Source organism: Chlamydotis macqueenii, chromosome Z (genome assembly GCF_036417535.1).
Source record: "Chlamydotis macqueenii isolate bChlMac1 chromosome Z, bChlMac1.mat, whole genome shotgun sequence".
Lineage (NCBI taxonomy): Eukaryota > Metazoa > Chordata > Aves > Otidiformes > Otididae > Chlamydotis > Chlamydotis macqueenii.
In genome coordinates this window covers 50,327,874-50,344,749 of record NC_141593.1, presented here as the reverse complement: position 1 = coordinate 50,344,749, position 16,876 = coordinate 50,327,874, and the positions used below count along the sequence as shown (strand labels likewise).

At 40.4% G+C, this 16,876-nt stretch overlaps 1 protein-coding gene across 3 annotated transcripts in view; it reads left to right on the top strand.

The window, feature by feature from the left end:
• Window positions 1–16,876, top strand: part of NRG1 (neuregulin 1) — a 492,971-nt gene that overhangs the window by 180,006 nt on the left and 296,089 nt on the right. Inside the window, exon 1 of one of the 3 annotated variants that reach the window (XM_086770241.1) lies at window positions 10,297–10,371. The exons of 1 other annotated variant lie outside the window; for it this stretch is intronic. The gene's annotated coding sequence lies outside the window, so the exon portion shown is untranslated. Of the gene's footprint in view, window positions 1–10,296; window positions 10,372–16,876 lie in introns of those variants that run through there. One more of the 3 variants, XM_086770245.1, reaches the window with a different exon arrangement.

Genomic DNA, 16,876 nt, shown 5'->3' with positions numbered 1-16,876 from the left:
GTGGTAGCTGCTCAGCTCTGCTCACTTAGTAAGATAAGCGCCTGTATAAAACTCGGCTGGAAATGCCTCCACCAAAATGAGAGGGTGAGGTTGAGAGGCTGCTGCCTGTATCCTGTTCCCTGTGCAGAGTACAGCTGCTTTTAGCCTGATCCAAATTACAGCCAGGCAAAAAAAAAAAAAAAGTTTCACCGAACTACTCAGCAGCATGTAACTTATGATAGCAATAGAGAAAAAGGCACAACTCTGGAGTTATCTAAGCATCTTGGCCCCGCTTTGGGTTGGATTTTGGGCTGTGTGTACTGCAGATAGAAATGTACTTTGCAGTACTGAACTCTACGTTTTGATACTTAAAAAGCTCAGCTAACCTCCTCAAGCTGCACAGCTGCTCTGAGACGGTTTCTGCCACAAAGTGTGAACTCTTTAGCACCACTTTGCAATTAAAATAAAGTTTTTTAAAACTATGTGTGTTGGTGTTGTTATTCAGTGTTCTGTGTGTAAGAGACAGATTTTTTTTCTCAGTTTTATAGTAAAATCTAATTTGACTATGCAATAAGCAATTAAGCTAGAATATGTTGTTCTGTTTTATGTGATCTTTAAAAAATTTAGAGGCTGGAATTAGGCGAGGGAAGGGTTGTTATTTGTACTTAACAATAAAGACTTTGCTGGTTATACATGCAAATAAACACAGCAGGCAAATTATGTGAGGCACATAGAAGAGACAGAGGGCTAAGGGAGAAAGTATGTGAGGAAGAGCGTTCTTGGTCCTGCAGAGTTTGGCAGCCATATGTAGTGTGATTTTCTGATATGGACAGATGGAAAAACAGTAATGTAAAACTGTTATGCCAGAAGTCATCCAGTTCAAGCCTCCATCTCCAAGTTGTCTGATAATTTCAAATTCTTTATTTCCATCTGATACATTACTGTAACACGCACAATCTTATAAAGTTTCTTAATAGAGGAAAATGGATTTTATTAGCTACAGTGATGTCTGTAGGAATAACCAGAAAGTATATGGAATTTCAATTTTGTAGGTAAAGAGTGGTTTGAAAGCAATGCTTTTCATTAAACATTTAAGAAACTTCTGCTGTAGGAAAGATGTTTGCATGCTAAACAGAGGAGAAGGCCATAGGTCACTTTCTGTAATGATGATACTGTGCCTTGGGACAGGCTGACCCACAGTGTTGTCTTGCTTAGACCATCCAGATATAACTCAACCACTACTCACCTTTCTCAAAGAATTTACTCTGTGGGGCACTTGCTGAGAAATTAGTCTTATACTCCAACCCAGTATGTTCACTGAAGGAAGGTTCCCTTGTAGCGGGGACGTACATGGGTTGGTTGGCTGTACAGCCAAAGGAGAGGGGGAGCTGAGCAGAAGTAACTGTGATCTCTTCAGTGTAATGTAAAAGTAGGCATGGAGAGAAGGAGCAGGGGGATTATGTGGGCACAGATGGTGGCTTTTTTGAATACACAGACAGCGGCTGTTTTGAAAGCACAGATCATGGTTGGGATGTAGGAACCTGTAGGAAAGCAAGACTTAAAAGATGCCTAAGCCGCTTTTTCAAGAGGGCTGTGAGTTCAAGTTTCTCTGTTCTCAAGCACACTAGATTTTAAAAGAGCCTGGGTGACTCTTCAGAATATGTGGTCTTAGCATTTTATGTAAACCAAGCTCCAAATAAATCAGGCTGTCCCTCTCGCACCACCAAAGTCAGTGCAGTCAGGGGCAACTTTGAAAAACTGTGTCCATCTGTCATAGAAAAATAATAAATGTTATGGCAAATGCATTTTCTCACACACAGTAGTGAGTAGGTTTATGTTCTTTGCCACTATTTGATTATTTTTATCCAGATTGGCCCTTTTGTCATTAAAGAGAGCCACAGACTGACTGTGGCCTGCTTACCTTTTTTTCATGACACAATAGATCAACCTCATCTTTCCATCACACAACCATCAAGCAAACAAGGCTATGTCAATAAGCTAGGTTTATTTTTAGTTTCCTGAAAGCTCCCACCTGCTTCTTGCCTCCTGTCTTTCCAGGCAGTTGGGAGACACTGTGTTTCTCTCTCACAGCTCCTTGGGATCACACACTATCTGTTCTGGAGTTCATGTCCATTCCCTAAGTAAGAACAAAGATAAGATGTGATTATCAAGTGGATACCTTGAAGCCTCAGGTTCCCCAGATGAATACTGATGCCAAAACAGGCGACTGTCTATTAATTTCCATTTCATACACTTCTTTCTTATCTGAAATGACTAAGTGTAGTTGCCCTGACCCTAAAAGCTATCACATCAAGTAGCATTATGGAATACATATAATGCTTATAAATGGATTATGGATATGCATATATTTATGTATTACATAAATCAATAGATCAATCCACTAAGCCAAATGTCCTGTCAACAAACAGGCATGCCTATACAAGAAATTACAAGAACAGTGCAAGGACATAGTGTTGCTTCATTGAGCATCACCCTAACTTTTGGAAAGTAGTGCCTGTGGGACTCCTGAGCTAAAGGTGGGGTATTTGTGCTTAGAAGCCCATCAAGGACTTTATTCTTTGAATTTGTTCAGTTGCTTCTGGAGCCTGCATTTAATTTTTTTTTTTTTTTTAGTATTTACAGTGCTTTGTAGGTAGATCCAAAGCTGAACTACAGTTTGCATGAATAAGCATCACCCTTTTGTTTTGAAACTTCTGTATTTGTTGCTCCTTAATTCTTGGATGAGAAGAGATACTGAAAAAATAATCCCTGCTGATTTTCTCTGTGATGCTTATGTTTCCATAGACCTGTATTCTATAATTCCTCAACTGCTTTACTTTCTTTAGCCTGAAGAGGTGGCATTTGTTAGAGTGCACCTATCTCTGTAAAGATGGCTCACAGAAATGTCACAGGCTAAAAAAAAAGTCACAGGTTAAAAACACAGAGTTTCTGCCTGTTTTGCGTTCGTACCAGGAAAAAAAACTCTTGCAGAGAATTCTTTCCCTTAGGTCTATCCAGAAGTCTTTCACAGCATACAGAGTTACTAGACTGCACACATTCACTCCAAATTAAATGCGCATAGAAAGTAGGCTTGCTGGTGTCACCAAGTAATTCTTCTTGAGCAATGGCCAACAAATACCAGGAACCATCTATTTCAGTGATTCCTTAATGTAAGCCAAGAAGCTGACCTCATTCCCAATACTTCGACATTTCATTTTTATTTCTGGTTTTCAAGGTGAGCAAGGCTGCATCCATTGTCACTTTAAAGAAGAAAAGCATGCAAAATCCAGCTCTGCTTTGGAGAGTTTTCATAGGGACAGCCAGGACATAGCAGTTTATCTGACTTAATACCTTGAAGCACTCAGATACTAGAGTCAATCGTTCTTGATTTTTTAATTGTCAGTCAGCTCTTGTATTGATAATGCTGGATATTATCAATGCTACTCACAACAGTTTTGTTTATAGCTGTGCTCCTTGCTGCTCCTGAAGTCGTACTGGAGAATTCCGTGATGATATAGAAGTATTGATGTAGAGTCAGAGAATTATTTATTACACACACAAACTATGTTAAAAGAAGATTATTAGAGTTGCAAAATGGAGTACTCCAGTTTTAGGAAATATGAGAATTGTGCCTGTCTGTGTGGTCTTTGGTTCATAGCCTTGTGTGCTGAACCACTCTGCTTCACTGCCTTTCAAGGGGAGTTTTTTCCGATATTAAAGGAGCATATGCACTGAGTGTGCTACAGTGGGTAAACTGCTTCCTTATCAGAAGAAATTCCTGATTAGAAATTCTATGATTAGAAGAATCATACCATTAGGCTGTGAAAGATTTTGTTGATAAGGAAAGACTGAGAAGAGAGTGTAGAGCTCCACAGGCCAGAAGTTCTCAGTGGCCTTGCTGCAAGGTTCCTCTGCTAAGTCCTTTCACAATTGGATTGTTCCTGTCACTAAAGCCGGTTGCAAGGATTATCTTCCACTCTGACCTCCCTGTATAAACCCTTTTCCAGATGATAGTCCTAGCACTTAATAGTTCAACTTGCATAAAGCCACTGAGATATGGACTCAATATATGCTGATAGGTGGTGTTGTAGGAAGTCCATACAGCTTAACTGAACCAGCAGGAAAACTTGTAGTACTTGGACTAAGCCCTTTTAATAGTCAGTGCAAATTTTAGAAATTTTGATTTTTTTATAATACTTTGAGACCTCCTTAAAATTTACTTTAAAACGAATTTCCAGTTCTGGTATTTTCTGTATAAAAAGTGTACTGTTAAAAGCAGTGTATTGTTACTATTTTTTTAAAAGCCTGATTTACTGATAATGACTTCAGAAACACCTAAATTACTTCAGAGTTTTTAAAAGCATGACTCCAAGAGGGGCACTTAGAGCAGTTAAAGATCCTTTCAGAAAGCTTTCATATGCTGTAGTAGAGGAGAGCAGAATGAGTTCTTCCTCTCTACAGCTATGGTTAGCTCCTTAGCTGAGATTTGCAGAAGTCCGTCAACATCGGGATGCACAGGTAGTGTCTGCCACCATAATCTGCAAGGAAGGACAATGCCTCATTCGGAAGCGGGGTACAATCCACACCAGTGCAGAGCTGGCATGTTGTGTGCTGGAGTTTCATTTAATGCAGAACAAAACCATCTCAGACCTTTAATTCTTGGAGCTGGTTGTGTCTGGATGAAGCAGCTAGAGATGGCTTTATTTATATGCTGTCTGTCTTGGTCTATTTGTGAGAATAGGCAACCTGTAGCAGTAATAAAATATTCCCTGAAATAGGATACTAACCTTTTAAAACTCTTCCTGCAGACAAATGCTAAGTCCTTAGGCAATTTTCTCTTCCCCACTGTGGACATCTGCATACACTGGGATTTTGTTAGTTATATATGGCTTGTTACTAACAGCCTCAGGGTAAAAAGTCGAGATTCCATTTTGTTGGGCACTTCATTAAGTGAGAAAAACAAGGCAGTCTTTTGTGAACTCACCCTCTGTTATCATGATAAAACTCACAGTGGGGCCTTTGTATCCAAGCCTTCTAGATGCTACTGGATGATGAATGATAATAATTTCAAAGGAAGTGGGATGAAATTATGGAAATGGGTAAGTAGCACCTGCCAAGAGAAGATGCGATTTGTCCTCCGAGTCAAAGTAGCATGTTGGGCAATGGAAAAGAGGGCATTAAATCAGTGCTTGTGTTGCACAAGGAAAACTGCTGGTTTTCAATTGAGGTTAAAACCTGAAGCATACTGGAAAACAGAAATCCTATTTCCTGATAAAAAATGAGACTTTTTCTTCCTTGAGGAAGAATAGCCTTTTAAGACTTGAGAGATTTTTCTCACAGCTGAAGGGAAGTCAGTGATTAGGATTCCTTCTGCTCAGTGTTGGGCAGACCATGGGCTGATATCTCAGTTTGTAGTACTCTAAGTAAAAAGCAAGGTTTTCCTTCTGCAGCACTTGTAAGCAGCTAAATACAGTCCACATCAAAATATCTAGCAGTCTATAATTAGGGCAGTTAGCTATAGTGTCTAAAGTCCAGATTAAAGTTCTTGGGTTTACATTGGGCAAATCAAGGTCTTTCTTTTCAGTCTCAGTGCAGCTCGTCTCTTTGACTACAGAGGTGTTTGCTATTTTAGGCTGTCCCTCGTTCTCTCTGTCTGTCTCTGTCCAGGTAATCCATGTGTTGAATCTGCATTCCTCGGACCTCTTTTAGAACTGTGAGGTCTGCAAGAAATCAGTGTGGGTGCATATGAAGCAACAGATCTGATTTTCTAAAATGAATGACAGCAGCTTGGGTGAGAATGAAAGAAGTTGCGTGGAATTTTCTTGGAAGCAAATTGGCCTGATTTTTACAAATCTTAGATAAATCAGGGTCTGTTTAGGTGTTATTTAAATAATTATGCTGTTTTCCTGAAACACCAGGCTGTGCTTTATAATTCCAGAGCATATTCTGGCCCTTCAGAGGAATACCAGATATTTTGAAAGCCTACAACTAATGAACATTAGGAGGACTTTCATCCCTTTTGCTTACCACGGTTTCAAGGAAAGAGCTGAGGTTGCAGAGTGGCTGGGACACACGCTGGAACTCCACAATGCAGGAGATGGCTGGAACAGTTAATGCTGAAGGCTCCTTCCTGGTGAGGCTGTAGTGCTGTTGGAGGCTTTGCTCCTCCAGCCCGCCAGTGAAACTGCCCCCCACTATGGGCCTTGAGTGTTGGGCGTCACTGTCACTCCCCAGACACAGGCGCATCACTCCATTGGGAATGCTGGGACGATTGTTGTGAATCACTGGCTTTCATTTGATGGAAAAAAACAGATCAATTTTGAGGAAATCAGTTGGTGGTGTTTTCTTCAGCAGGGACTTTGGTTCTGCTCTGGAGGAAACTCCTTGCTGCTTGCAGCAGGTTATTTCCCTGGCTGCTCTCTCTTGGCCATAGGAGGCTGAAGGTGAAGCGCTGAATTCCGGCTCATTGTCAAAGAGGGCTGAGGAAGCTTGCATGTGCTGGATGTATATTTCAGAGTACCCAGCAATTTGCTAACTTTCAGAGCCCAGTTTTATGCTCATCTAGCACTGTGTAAACTGTGCTTCTGTCTTTTAAAAATTGAAGAAGCATGTAGGTAGACTCCTGCTTCTTTGTTTCTTGATCAGAAGACTACTCCCTGAAAGATATTTTAGGGGCTACAATATCTGTAGACGTCCTTTTCCTTGGCATTTATATCTGCCAATGCAGCATATTTTTGCTGTTTTGATTCCTCTATTATTCTGTCTTGCATTTTGCACAAATTGTTCACTCCAGCTAGCTCTGGTTCAACTATACAGGGCACTTGATGTGAAATCAGGCAGATAATGTTACAGATGACTGATTTTTTTTTTTTTAATTGAGGCAGAGGGAAGTATCTCTCTTGAAGGCACCACAGCGCCTGTCAATAATTATTCTCTCAAAAGTGTGGGGTGTAAATAATAAAATTTAGGATTCCTGAATGCCTGCGTCACAAATCATAAAATGATGCAGGTTGGAAGGAGGCTGCTTCTACTTCCCTCTCTTCAACACTAGTTCAGCTAGATCAGATTGCTCCACACCATGGCCAGCTATGTTTTGAATAGCTCCAAGAATGGAGAACCCATGATGTCCCTGAGTCCTTGCTGTAATGGGGACCTTCCTCTTTGCGGTAAAAATTGTTCCTAAGATCTCATGGGAGTGCCCTGTGTTGCATCTCATGCCTTCAGCCCCTCCCTTGTTCTCTGTACATCTCTGGGAAGAGTCTGTCTCCATCTTTGCTCTCACCTCCCATGAGGCTGCTGAAGACAGCAGTAAGGTCGGTCTTAACCTTAACCTTAACCTTAACCTTAATTCTGCCTTGAAAATCATTACCTATTGTAAGGAAATACAACTTTAAGGACTTTCATATTTTGGGTTTTGAGCAGGAAGGGATCAAGTTTTCAGGATTTTGTGCACAAACACAAAGCCTACTGTTAATTTTTGTCTGAACTTTTAGTGGTTTATATTGAGTCGTGATTCTCTTATTTTCATTTATTCCAAGGAGCTGAAGCTGTAAATAAAGCAAGTGTTAAATGAAAAGAAAGAAAATAGTGACAATTGCCAGAACTATAACTGCAGTTTTGGTTGAAAGTGCTGTTGTAGGCACATAAAAATGCTTTAGTACCTAGTATTGCTTCAGTACTTGTGATATAGTTTGCAGTTTCCCCCAAAGAAAGAAAAAAAGATTAACAAAATCAAAAGAACAGTGTTCACAATTGACTAGAAACATGCATTTCCCAGTAGCACTGATAAAATGAAGTATGTCTTTATACCTTAAAAAAACTACTTTTGGTTTCTTATTTCTTACTTTGAAGATGCAATCCTTCAAGAGACTCACAGAAAGACAGCGTGGCGAAATGTCTTAACCGAGCATTTGGGCAGAGAGGCTTCTACAAGCCTTGCATTTGAGAAGTATCAGTTTGACATGTAAAGAAATGTTTCAAGAAATAAAGACCTAATAAAAGCAGTAGTGACTTATTGAAAAATGTTGGGCAGTTAAAATATCTCAGTAAGGAAGCAAAGGCAAGGCAGGCAAAAGAGAGGGAAGAAAAAACTGTGATGGATGAGTACTAAACCAATATGCAATTAGAGAAAGCAAAGCTATTGTGCAAAGAAAAGTGAGGAACAGAATTAATAGAAGCTGGAGATCAAAAGGACTTGGAACAGAGGGAGCAAGTTCTGAGAAAATCTTTATAAACCATAACAATGCCTCAGAAGTGGTTTATTTGATAAAGAGGAAACAAGTGAAAGCCTAGGTAGGTAGCATGATGCTTTTTAGTAGATTTGAGATGGCTGTTTTGAAAAATGAAGGAAAACAGCACTGAATGAAGAGTAGTAAAATATAATGCAATCTTTTAAAAAACAGCAGTAGGTCAGTGTGTCACTCATGTCACTTTCCTCTCAGTAAGAGAATCTGTGAGTACCTGTTAGACATGAAACAGCAAGAGAACAAGAACTCATGACCAAATCACCTTTTTTTTTTTGCTGATTCTTTTAGGCAATTCTGAAGAGTCTGAAAGTGTTTAGGCTATTGCTGGTTTTTAGTGAAAAGTTGTTGCAAGCAGGTGTAAGTACAAATAAACATACAAAAGCCCCTACGAGGCTGGAGTCTTCAGTCAAATTCAAGAGTAATATGTTAAAACCTGGTGCTCTGTCTGGGTTTGAAGGGATGGCACTATATCTTTCTTTAACTGGTTCTGCTGCAAAGTAGAGACTATAAATTCCTCCTCAGTCTTTACACTTACAAAACACAAATAACTCCAATGGTATTCTTCTGCATTTTTATGAATGCGTGAAGGTATCGGTCAGCAATAATTTAGCATTAACTGCTCTTCAGTTAGTATAATGAACATTTCTGGATGGTGCAATGCTTACGAGTGCATTTCAGTGCTTTCTCAAATGAAGAATTAATTCTGTATGTCCTCTCTGAAAAATCTTATAAGTAAAGTTAATGCTGTTTTATTATCCGTCTCAATTATTAAGTAGTACGTATGGCCCAGTCAAATTTTATGAGAACAAGTCAGGAAAGGAGATCATTTAAAGATAAATAAGAGCTCAATAAAGACAATGCTTATTTCTGGAATGGTATTTAGACTCACTCACTTTTGCCTGAGTAGTCAGGCTGAGACTTTGGACTGAAGGACAGATGCCAAGCCCCTTTCCTCCTCACTGGTAAAATCTCCTGCTGTTTACATGGCCATGTACCTGTGGTGCTTATGGATTCATTGTTTACTGTGTACTAGCAGCAGCACAGAAAATATTTTTATTAAAAGCTCCATGAACCTTTCAGATTCCTTGGGTTACTCACAGTATAGCACAGATCTGAGGGTCCTCCATCAACACGGCAGGTAAAAGGAGGTCATACGAGCTAACTTTGATACCCAGACCTTGTGCAAATGAGAAGGCAGTAAGACTAAGAAGAGGAGAACTAGATTGGAAATGTAGTGAGCATGACCTCAAATGTTAAAATATGTGAACTCAAGTGCTTTCAGGCTGAGAGGCTGTCAGTCCACCTCTGCTGTTTCATGTAAAGAGCAGCATGTCTGGAACGAAGAACATTATAGAAGTCTGATGCCCGTACTTCTGCACCCTCTGTCTCAGGGACTATTCCCTCCATAGGAAATTCACAAGTGCAGTTTGCTAAGGATACGCATGTTAGGTTAATAACATAGCTTTTGCTGACCTGAGTCAAATGTACCCTTAATGTGAAAGAGGATTTGGATTGCACTTTTCTGAAGGAAAAGTTATTCGTAATGAGAAATTCTGCCAAGCTATTTTTTTCTACTGCATCCAATGTCTGTTAATGAACAGGCAGCAGGGCTGGCAGGCTCATGTTTAACATTCAGGTCCTATCATACACATCTGTCCGTAAAGAAATGCTGAAAGATTAATTCAGGTTTGACAGCCTGATCTGCAAGTATCTTATCTGACAGTAAAGTCCTATGCATACCTGTGCAATGGCATTGCCAGTTCTGCACCGTGAATACCCTTTTTAATGACCCCAGTACAAGGCATTTCCAGTGGGCTAACCGTCAGACAAAGCAAATGAGACTCCTTGGCAGGTCTTGAGGCAACCAGCTTCTCCAGGTTTCTGCTCGGAGTTGTTTGTGTCCATGCGAGTGTGTGGTGTGGGAGGGGGGAGGAATTTACAGTAAGAAATTGTGTTTAAAAATAGTGGAAGGTGTCTGCAGATCTGTTCAGTGATTTTATCTAAATATTCCCTTTCCTTCCCTTTCTTTTCCCCTTCCCTCCCTTCCTTCTCTTTTCCCATTTACTGTCAGGAAGGGCCACCTCTGAAGGGTCAATTCTGTACAGCCTGGCGCCAACACAGACGGACGTCAACAGCAGTTACAACAGTGAGTCAATATGCAATCGGGGAACTTCTTGAAATTGTGTTGTTTTATGTGCATGTGGAAAGTGCAAGAACTCTGCAGAGGGCTTCCAGAAGTGGGAGAGGGTAGGTTTGTCACCCTTAGCTTGCTCTGGTTGGAGAGGCCTGCAAGTTTTTGATGCCTTACTGAAAGCATTAGGTAAAGATAGCTTTTCCTGAAAGATACAAGGATCCTGATGTGCGATGTGCGAGGGTTGGTGCCAGGACATTTTACAAACAGAATAGGCTCTTGGAGCTGGATGCTATTCAGAGAAAACTGGCCACCAAGAAAGCTTAAGACACTTCTGCTGACTAGAGAAGAGGCTAGAAGCCATGAACAGACAAGGCTCTTCATTGAATTGTTGCTTTCCTAGATGGAGACAAGAGCTGCCGGTCTCAGATTTATGTAGGAGCACTGATCTTTTTTTAGGACAGGTGAACAGACTTTGCTTTCATTTTTGAGGTTATTTGGCTGCTATCGCTTAGATTCTCTGGTGCTCCCTGGAGCACCTGGAGGGGGAAGATGAGCCCTTGCATAGTACAATACACACTTTCTCTCTGTTGATGCATACACACAATGTTATCCAACACTTGTGATCCAAGTCCTTCGTGGCTCTTTCTCCTGATACGTGTGTTGGAGGGAGAGACTCTTTATGGGGTTGTAGGAGGGGAAAGAAAAATTCTTTATACAGAGCAAATGAAAAATGACATCTGCTCCTCACTGTTCCTAAAAGGTACTCATGTGCCGTATTTTCCTGTTGGTGGCTCTCCTGGGACCCGCCAGCTTTGGCCTAGCATCACAGAGAAGGTAGCTCCAACAGGAGATAGTGGGTAAAAAGACAAGTGGACAAGTGGATGAGCTGGAGAGGATTAGAAGAGGTGATGACAAAAGGAGAGGACACCAGTACGGAGAAGACATTGGCAGTGAAAAGATCCAGAGAAAGCAGTTCTGGGTCTCTGAAACAGCAGTGTGAGGGCTGAAAATGTCACAGTGAGCTGGTTTTTAGCTAAACTGTCTAACTGTCTGGCCTGAGATCTGGAAAAAGCCTCCATGGATCGCTCCACTTCAAAGACAGTAAGGCAAATGACACCCTCTGGAAGGGACTGAGCAAGCAGACTCTGTCTGTCACAAGTTCAAGACTGAACATCAGAGATATATAATTTGTAGCATGTAATTCATGGAAAAGTAGTATAAAACAGTTGCAAACTACTGCACAGTGATGCTCTTAACCCTGATTTTTCTAGCTGCATTGTCCTCAGCATAGTTCTAACATTTTTCCATGTGTCGGGTAAACACCGTATCTTTGATATAAATATAAAGATACAGCTTTCTATTAATATATTTAAATATATTTGTTAAAATATTGCTTGCAAACTGTAACTGTAACCTTACTAATGTTATCATAAACTGTGCTGAAATCTGATTTTATGCTGCACAGTGAATAATGGAAAATTTGCAGCACAGACCAGTGTCTCACTGATCTGTGAATCTTAAGCAAAGAATTGGTTATTATTATTCTTACCATACTTCTTTGCATGAAGTGCTTGAGTGAGTCATACTGTATTTGTTCCCTCTTTTGGTTTTCTGGTGGTTTGTTTAAGTCCCACAGTTCATGCAGTCTGATGGTTGCTTCTGTAAACTATTACTTGGAAGTGTTGGTATCCTGAACAGTGCATCAAACTAGATGTTTACGCAGCTGTATTAATCCTGTGAGCAGTTCCCTGTGTCAGTAAATATGTGGACGTGGGCTTGAGATCAACAGGAAGACTCACTGTGAAATTGCAGCATGCAGTTGAGAGACCTGGGCTTGTGTTTGTGCCAGGTGGAAGTAATTTTTTAAAGATTTTAAAATCTCCCAAAAATAGGAGGCTGATCACTGGGGGAATTCAGGCTGATGCTTGGCTCATCATGGGATGCCTTTAGCAGTCAATGAGTGGATCTGAACTACAACACAGGGATTACATTTTGCCAGGTCCTAGATGAAAAAAAAAAAAAAAAGCAGCAACAGGAAAAAAGCAACAGCCTCAGACACGTACAGCCGCATGATCTGGCAGAACATGAGCTGCAAAGCACTTTTTGGGGACTTAAAGTCTCTATGAAATAAAATACACGGTCATATCATCCTTTTAGCTCACATAGTTGTCTATCCTGTACTTGTCTAAAGCAGCACTCTGGTTTTGGCATTTTTTTCTTTTCTTCCTCAAGTTGTTAGAGCACTTAATCAAACTTCAAGATAGATTGTGATCAGATTTTGAGCCCCCACTTTAAAGCATGATTGATTTTGTTAATGTCCGCTGTGCTTCCTCTCTAGGAAGAACAGTTTGAGGCTATACTATATGAGTTTTCAGGGGAATTTCAGACAAGAAAAGCAACAGCATAGTAATACCAAGCAGATGAGCTATTAGGCAAGGCTATTCACAATGCTTGGCCAATGTATTTTTTTTTTCCTTTGTAGGTAGCCACTCCCACTCTCCTGGTCAGAAACTGGAACTGCATGGCTTAGCGTTGAAATTATTGCAGCCATGCAATACTTGGAGATTCCCAACAGCATCTCAAAATGTAGTTAGGACTTTACTATTATTATTATTATTAAGGATAGTCTCCTTTAAATGACAAAGCCGTGTATAAACAGGAAGAGATAGTCTATCTACGTCTATGGACTAAAGGGCAAGAAAAAGAAAGTGCTCTAAGCCCTGTAACAATGTAGAAATCTCCCTTTGAGGGTGGAGCAGTACTGGAGTAGGGGCTGAGAGGGGGTTTACAATCCCCGTTCTTGGAGATACTCAAAACTTCACTGAACAAGGCTTGGAGCAAGCTGATTGAACCTAGAAGTCAGGCTTTGAGCAGGGGTTGGACTCAATATCCTCCAGAGGGTTCTTCCAAACACTGTCATCTTCTAATTCTATTATCTACATTAAAATCAGTCCTGCCTATTGAGGTACCTGTAGCTTCACGTTTGGTCTAGAACTTAAGTTGCAGAAAATATCCTCCATCTTTGGAAATAAGCTATCTTCTCCAAAATCAACAAGTGAATGTTGTCTTCTGGTCGTCTGTAGTGGACAGGAGAAGAATATGTTGTGATTTTTTGCATCACATTAAAATGAAGTCTGCTGTATACACAGAGTAGCTAGGATTGTAGGAAACAAGGGCTGGAAGGTGAGCTGGCAATCCTAAACAGGCAAAGAAATCTTGCTCCTCATAAGACTGAGACTAACTGAACTCTTTCAAGGGCAGAAGGACAAAACCATCCTTTCACAGATGTCCTGGGGATCAGAGCTAGAGGCATCTCACACTGACAGCATTGTTCCTGTTGTGTAGCTAAATTGAACGGGTCAGGTCCTGGGGCTGACAATCCAGCTAAGTTTGCACCAGCATTTAGAAAGGTAGTAGATATTCTTCAAGGGCTCACTGCCAGTAAATCTGATGTGACATTGTGATAAAGTCCTGGGCTCTTTCGGTGGGAAGAAAGTATTGTTGCATTAGTGTAATGACTTGTGATATCACACCCATTGCTCTTTTATTGTGTGTTTTCAAACCCTGAGCTCTCATTTGGTTTTGATGGACACCAGCTTTTTTCTTCTGAATGTTTTTTTAACCTTTCTTTTTTGTAGTAACGGGAATCTAAACTGAGAGTTCATTATAAATTCCTGCTGTGCATACTGAGCTCCTAAGTATTACCTGAGGCAGGGTCTGTAGGAAGAGGTAATAGCAGATATTCTTTTATATCACCCGACACAGATATGAAAAACAGACTGATATTCTAACACACTGGTCACTGTTCACATCTGAAACAGAAGCAAGACATTTCAAGCTGTCATGGTGCATTCTGGGTATCTTGGCTGCTGTATTTTGCTTCTTACAATTGCTATTCAGAATCCACTGAGGCTGCTTGGGTGGCTGCTCTTGATTTTAGTGAGTTTGGGATAAGTATTATATCAGCAAGATTAATGATTGTAATTGAATTTATAATGTTTTCTGTTTTTTCTTACTATCTATGACATTACTAGCTTTTTTAATGGCCATTCATTAAAATACAAATAAAATGACCACTAGTTCTGCTGGTAGAGTTCATAGGGAAAATTTAGAAACTGAATTTATATTACTAACAGCACTGCTGCCAGTTGACTTTGTTATGACAAGAGTTAAACTCTTATATCCTTTCTGTGCTCTGACTTATAAACTGTGATGTCTTGATTTTGTCAGCATCCTAATCATGTCTGTCACAATACAAATTGGACGGAAGATCTTCCACAGGAGCATCCTGCCTACAATTTTAGCATTCACAAGAAATAATTGTGCAGTGCATTCTATGGAAACATTTCATTCCGTCACAGCTGCCAATTTCAAATGACTGGTTTTGTTTCAGTTAATGGGAACTGCTACAGAAATGTCACTCTGGCACAAATTTTGGTGCCAAGATCTGCAAGCAGCAGAGAGAGGGTCGATGCCTCTCATCACGTGGAACAACTTCTAAGAACAGCAGAATGGCTGGACACCACTCGTTTGCAGCCACAGGCTCCTAATGCATATAGGGTTTTCTGAACCTGAACAACTTTGGGGTGAATTTGTGACAGGACAGGGGCATAATATCCTTGATCTCCTTCTGGGGTGATGACACATGCCAGTGCTGGCTTATAGCCCTCAGGTTCCTTATCTACAACACTAAACCAGCACAGCAAAAAGTCTGCTTTTTCAGGTGAGAGGGACAGGCAGAGATCAGACAAAAGTACGTGCCAGCTCTCAGGAGCACTCTGTCAAGTCAGGAGAGTCTCAGCAGTGTCAGTACCACTGCAGGGTGAGCCCCAGCAAGAAGTCTGTGTCTGTTGCTCAAGATGGGGGGATGGGGGAAGGGCACTCATGGGGTTCAGAAAGAGCAGAACTTGATCTTTAAATACTTCAATGTGTTAAAGCTGTGAAATGTTCAGAGGGGGATTTTTTTTTAATGACTGCTTCCATCTGATAGATTTAAAAGATAAAAACATCCTTTGTTTATCTTATATCTTGTATTTCACAGATGTATTTCATAGATAATCTGGAACCTGTTTATATGAGGACACTCAGGCAATAGGATCTGAATTAATTTTGGAAGTGCATTTATTACATAGAATTAGACCCTGGTGTGCACATTCTCACTCAGAATTAAGCTAAACTAAAATAAAGTGTTAAATTCGAGAGCAAGGTATGAAAGGCAAGGAGAAAGAAGGAGAATTTACCTTCATTTGAATTTTGTGAAAGACTTATGGAGATAAAATGCTATAAACCAGGCCCTCAGCTAGTATAAGTGAGCACTATCCAGTGATTTCATTCAGGTGTTCAGTAGAGGAGAAATTGGTCCTTAGCAGCTAGTTGTCCATGCAGAGTGTGAATGGTCAGGAATTGTCTGGGGTGTAGGAAAAGGACATTAACTGCAAAGGTTTACAGAAACATTTGTTGTTTAGATGAAGTTAAAGCAACCTTGGGCTTTTCCTGCTTTGCAGAAATAAAATTATTATATTTTTTAAGTCAATACCCTTTCATCTGACTATTTTTTTGTGAAGAGGACAAACAGGAGGTGACAGAAAATATAAAATGGAGTGATCTAAACATAGAGGAAAAGACACTTCTGCCTCAAAATACAAGAATTCGAAGGCAATGGTAGAAATTAAAGATGACAGTCTCACCGTGTGTAATTAGACTACGGAATCCACTGTCATAGGAAGATTTTGAAGGCAAGAGTTTAGTTAAATTCAAAGAAACATTAGCAACTTATATGAAATACAAAAATACTTAGACAGGTAATAATTAACTATGATGAAAATTCTGGAAAGGATGCTGTGCTTTGGATATTATGCTAGTCTCTATCAGGATGAGATAACCTAGTAGACAGGCAACCTGCAGTAGGCAGAAAATTACCTGAGAAATACCTGGGATTGATCACTATGAGACACAAGACTTAGAAGACCTTGGGTCATATCCAGGCTCTCACTTGATCTAGCTTCCTTTTTTGAACTCGTCCATCTTTATTTTGGCTGAGTTAAGCCTTTCAGGTGTCCAGCTGCTGATGAGCAATGTATTCTGATCATACTGATTCACCATGAGTCAGGAAACTTAACTTTTTAATGCAACTTGCAAAGAATTCTGTTGAGCTAGATGTGCTTGGAGCCTGAATATTGCCGTAAATAACGGAGGAAACAGGTGAGTATGCTTAACTCTCAGCCTAGCACAAAGTCACTGATGGAGAAGTAGAGCTGGAGCTGTACACTATTGTCCTAACAGCAGTGTCCAAGTTTATTAGCAACATGCTGTGAAAAAGCAAGATGTGGGAAGCAACAGGTAGGTTTTCTTGAAGGATCCTCAGGGCTGCAAATAAAGCCTCCATGCCCAGATCTGCTGGAGCACATTACACAACAAACTTTCTACTCGGTGAAGAAATCACTGGACATCAGGGAGCAGAACAGGAGAAAATGCTGCCTTCTCTCTTTCCATAACTCACAGGGGAAGCAACGTAAAG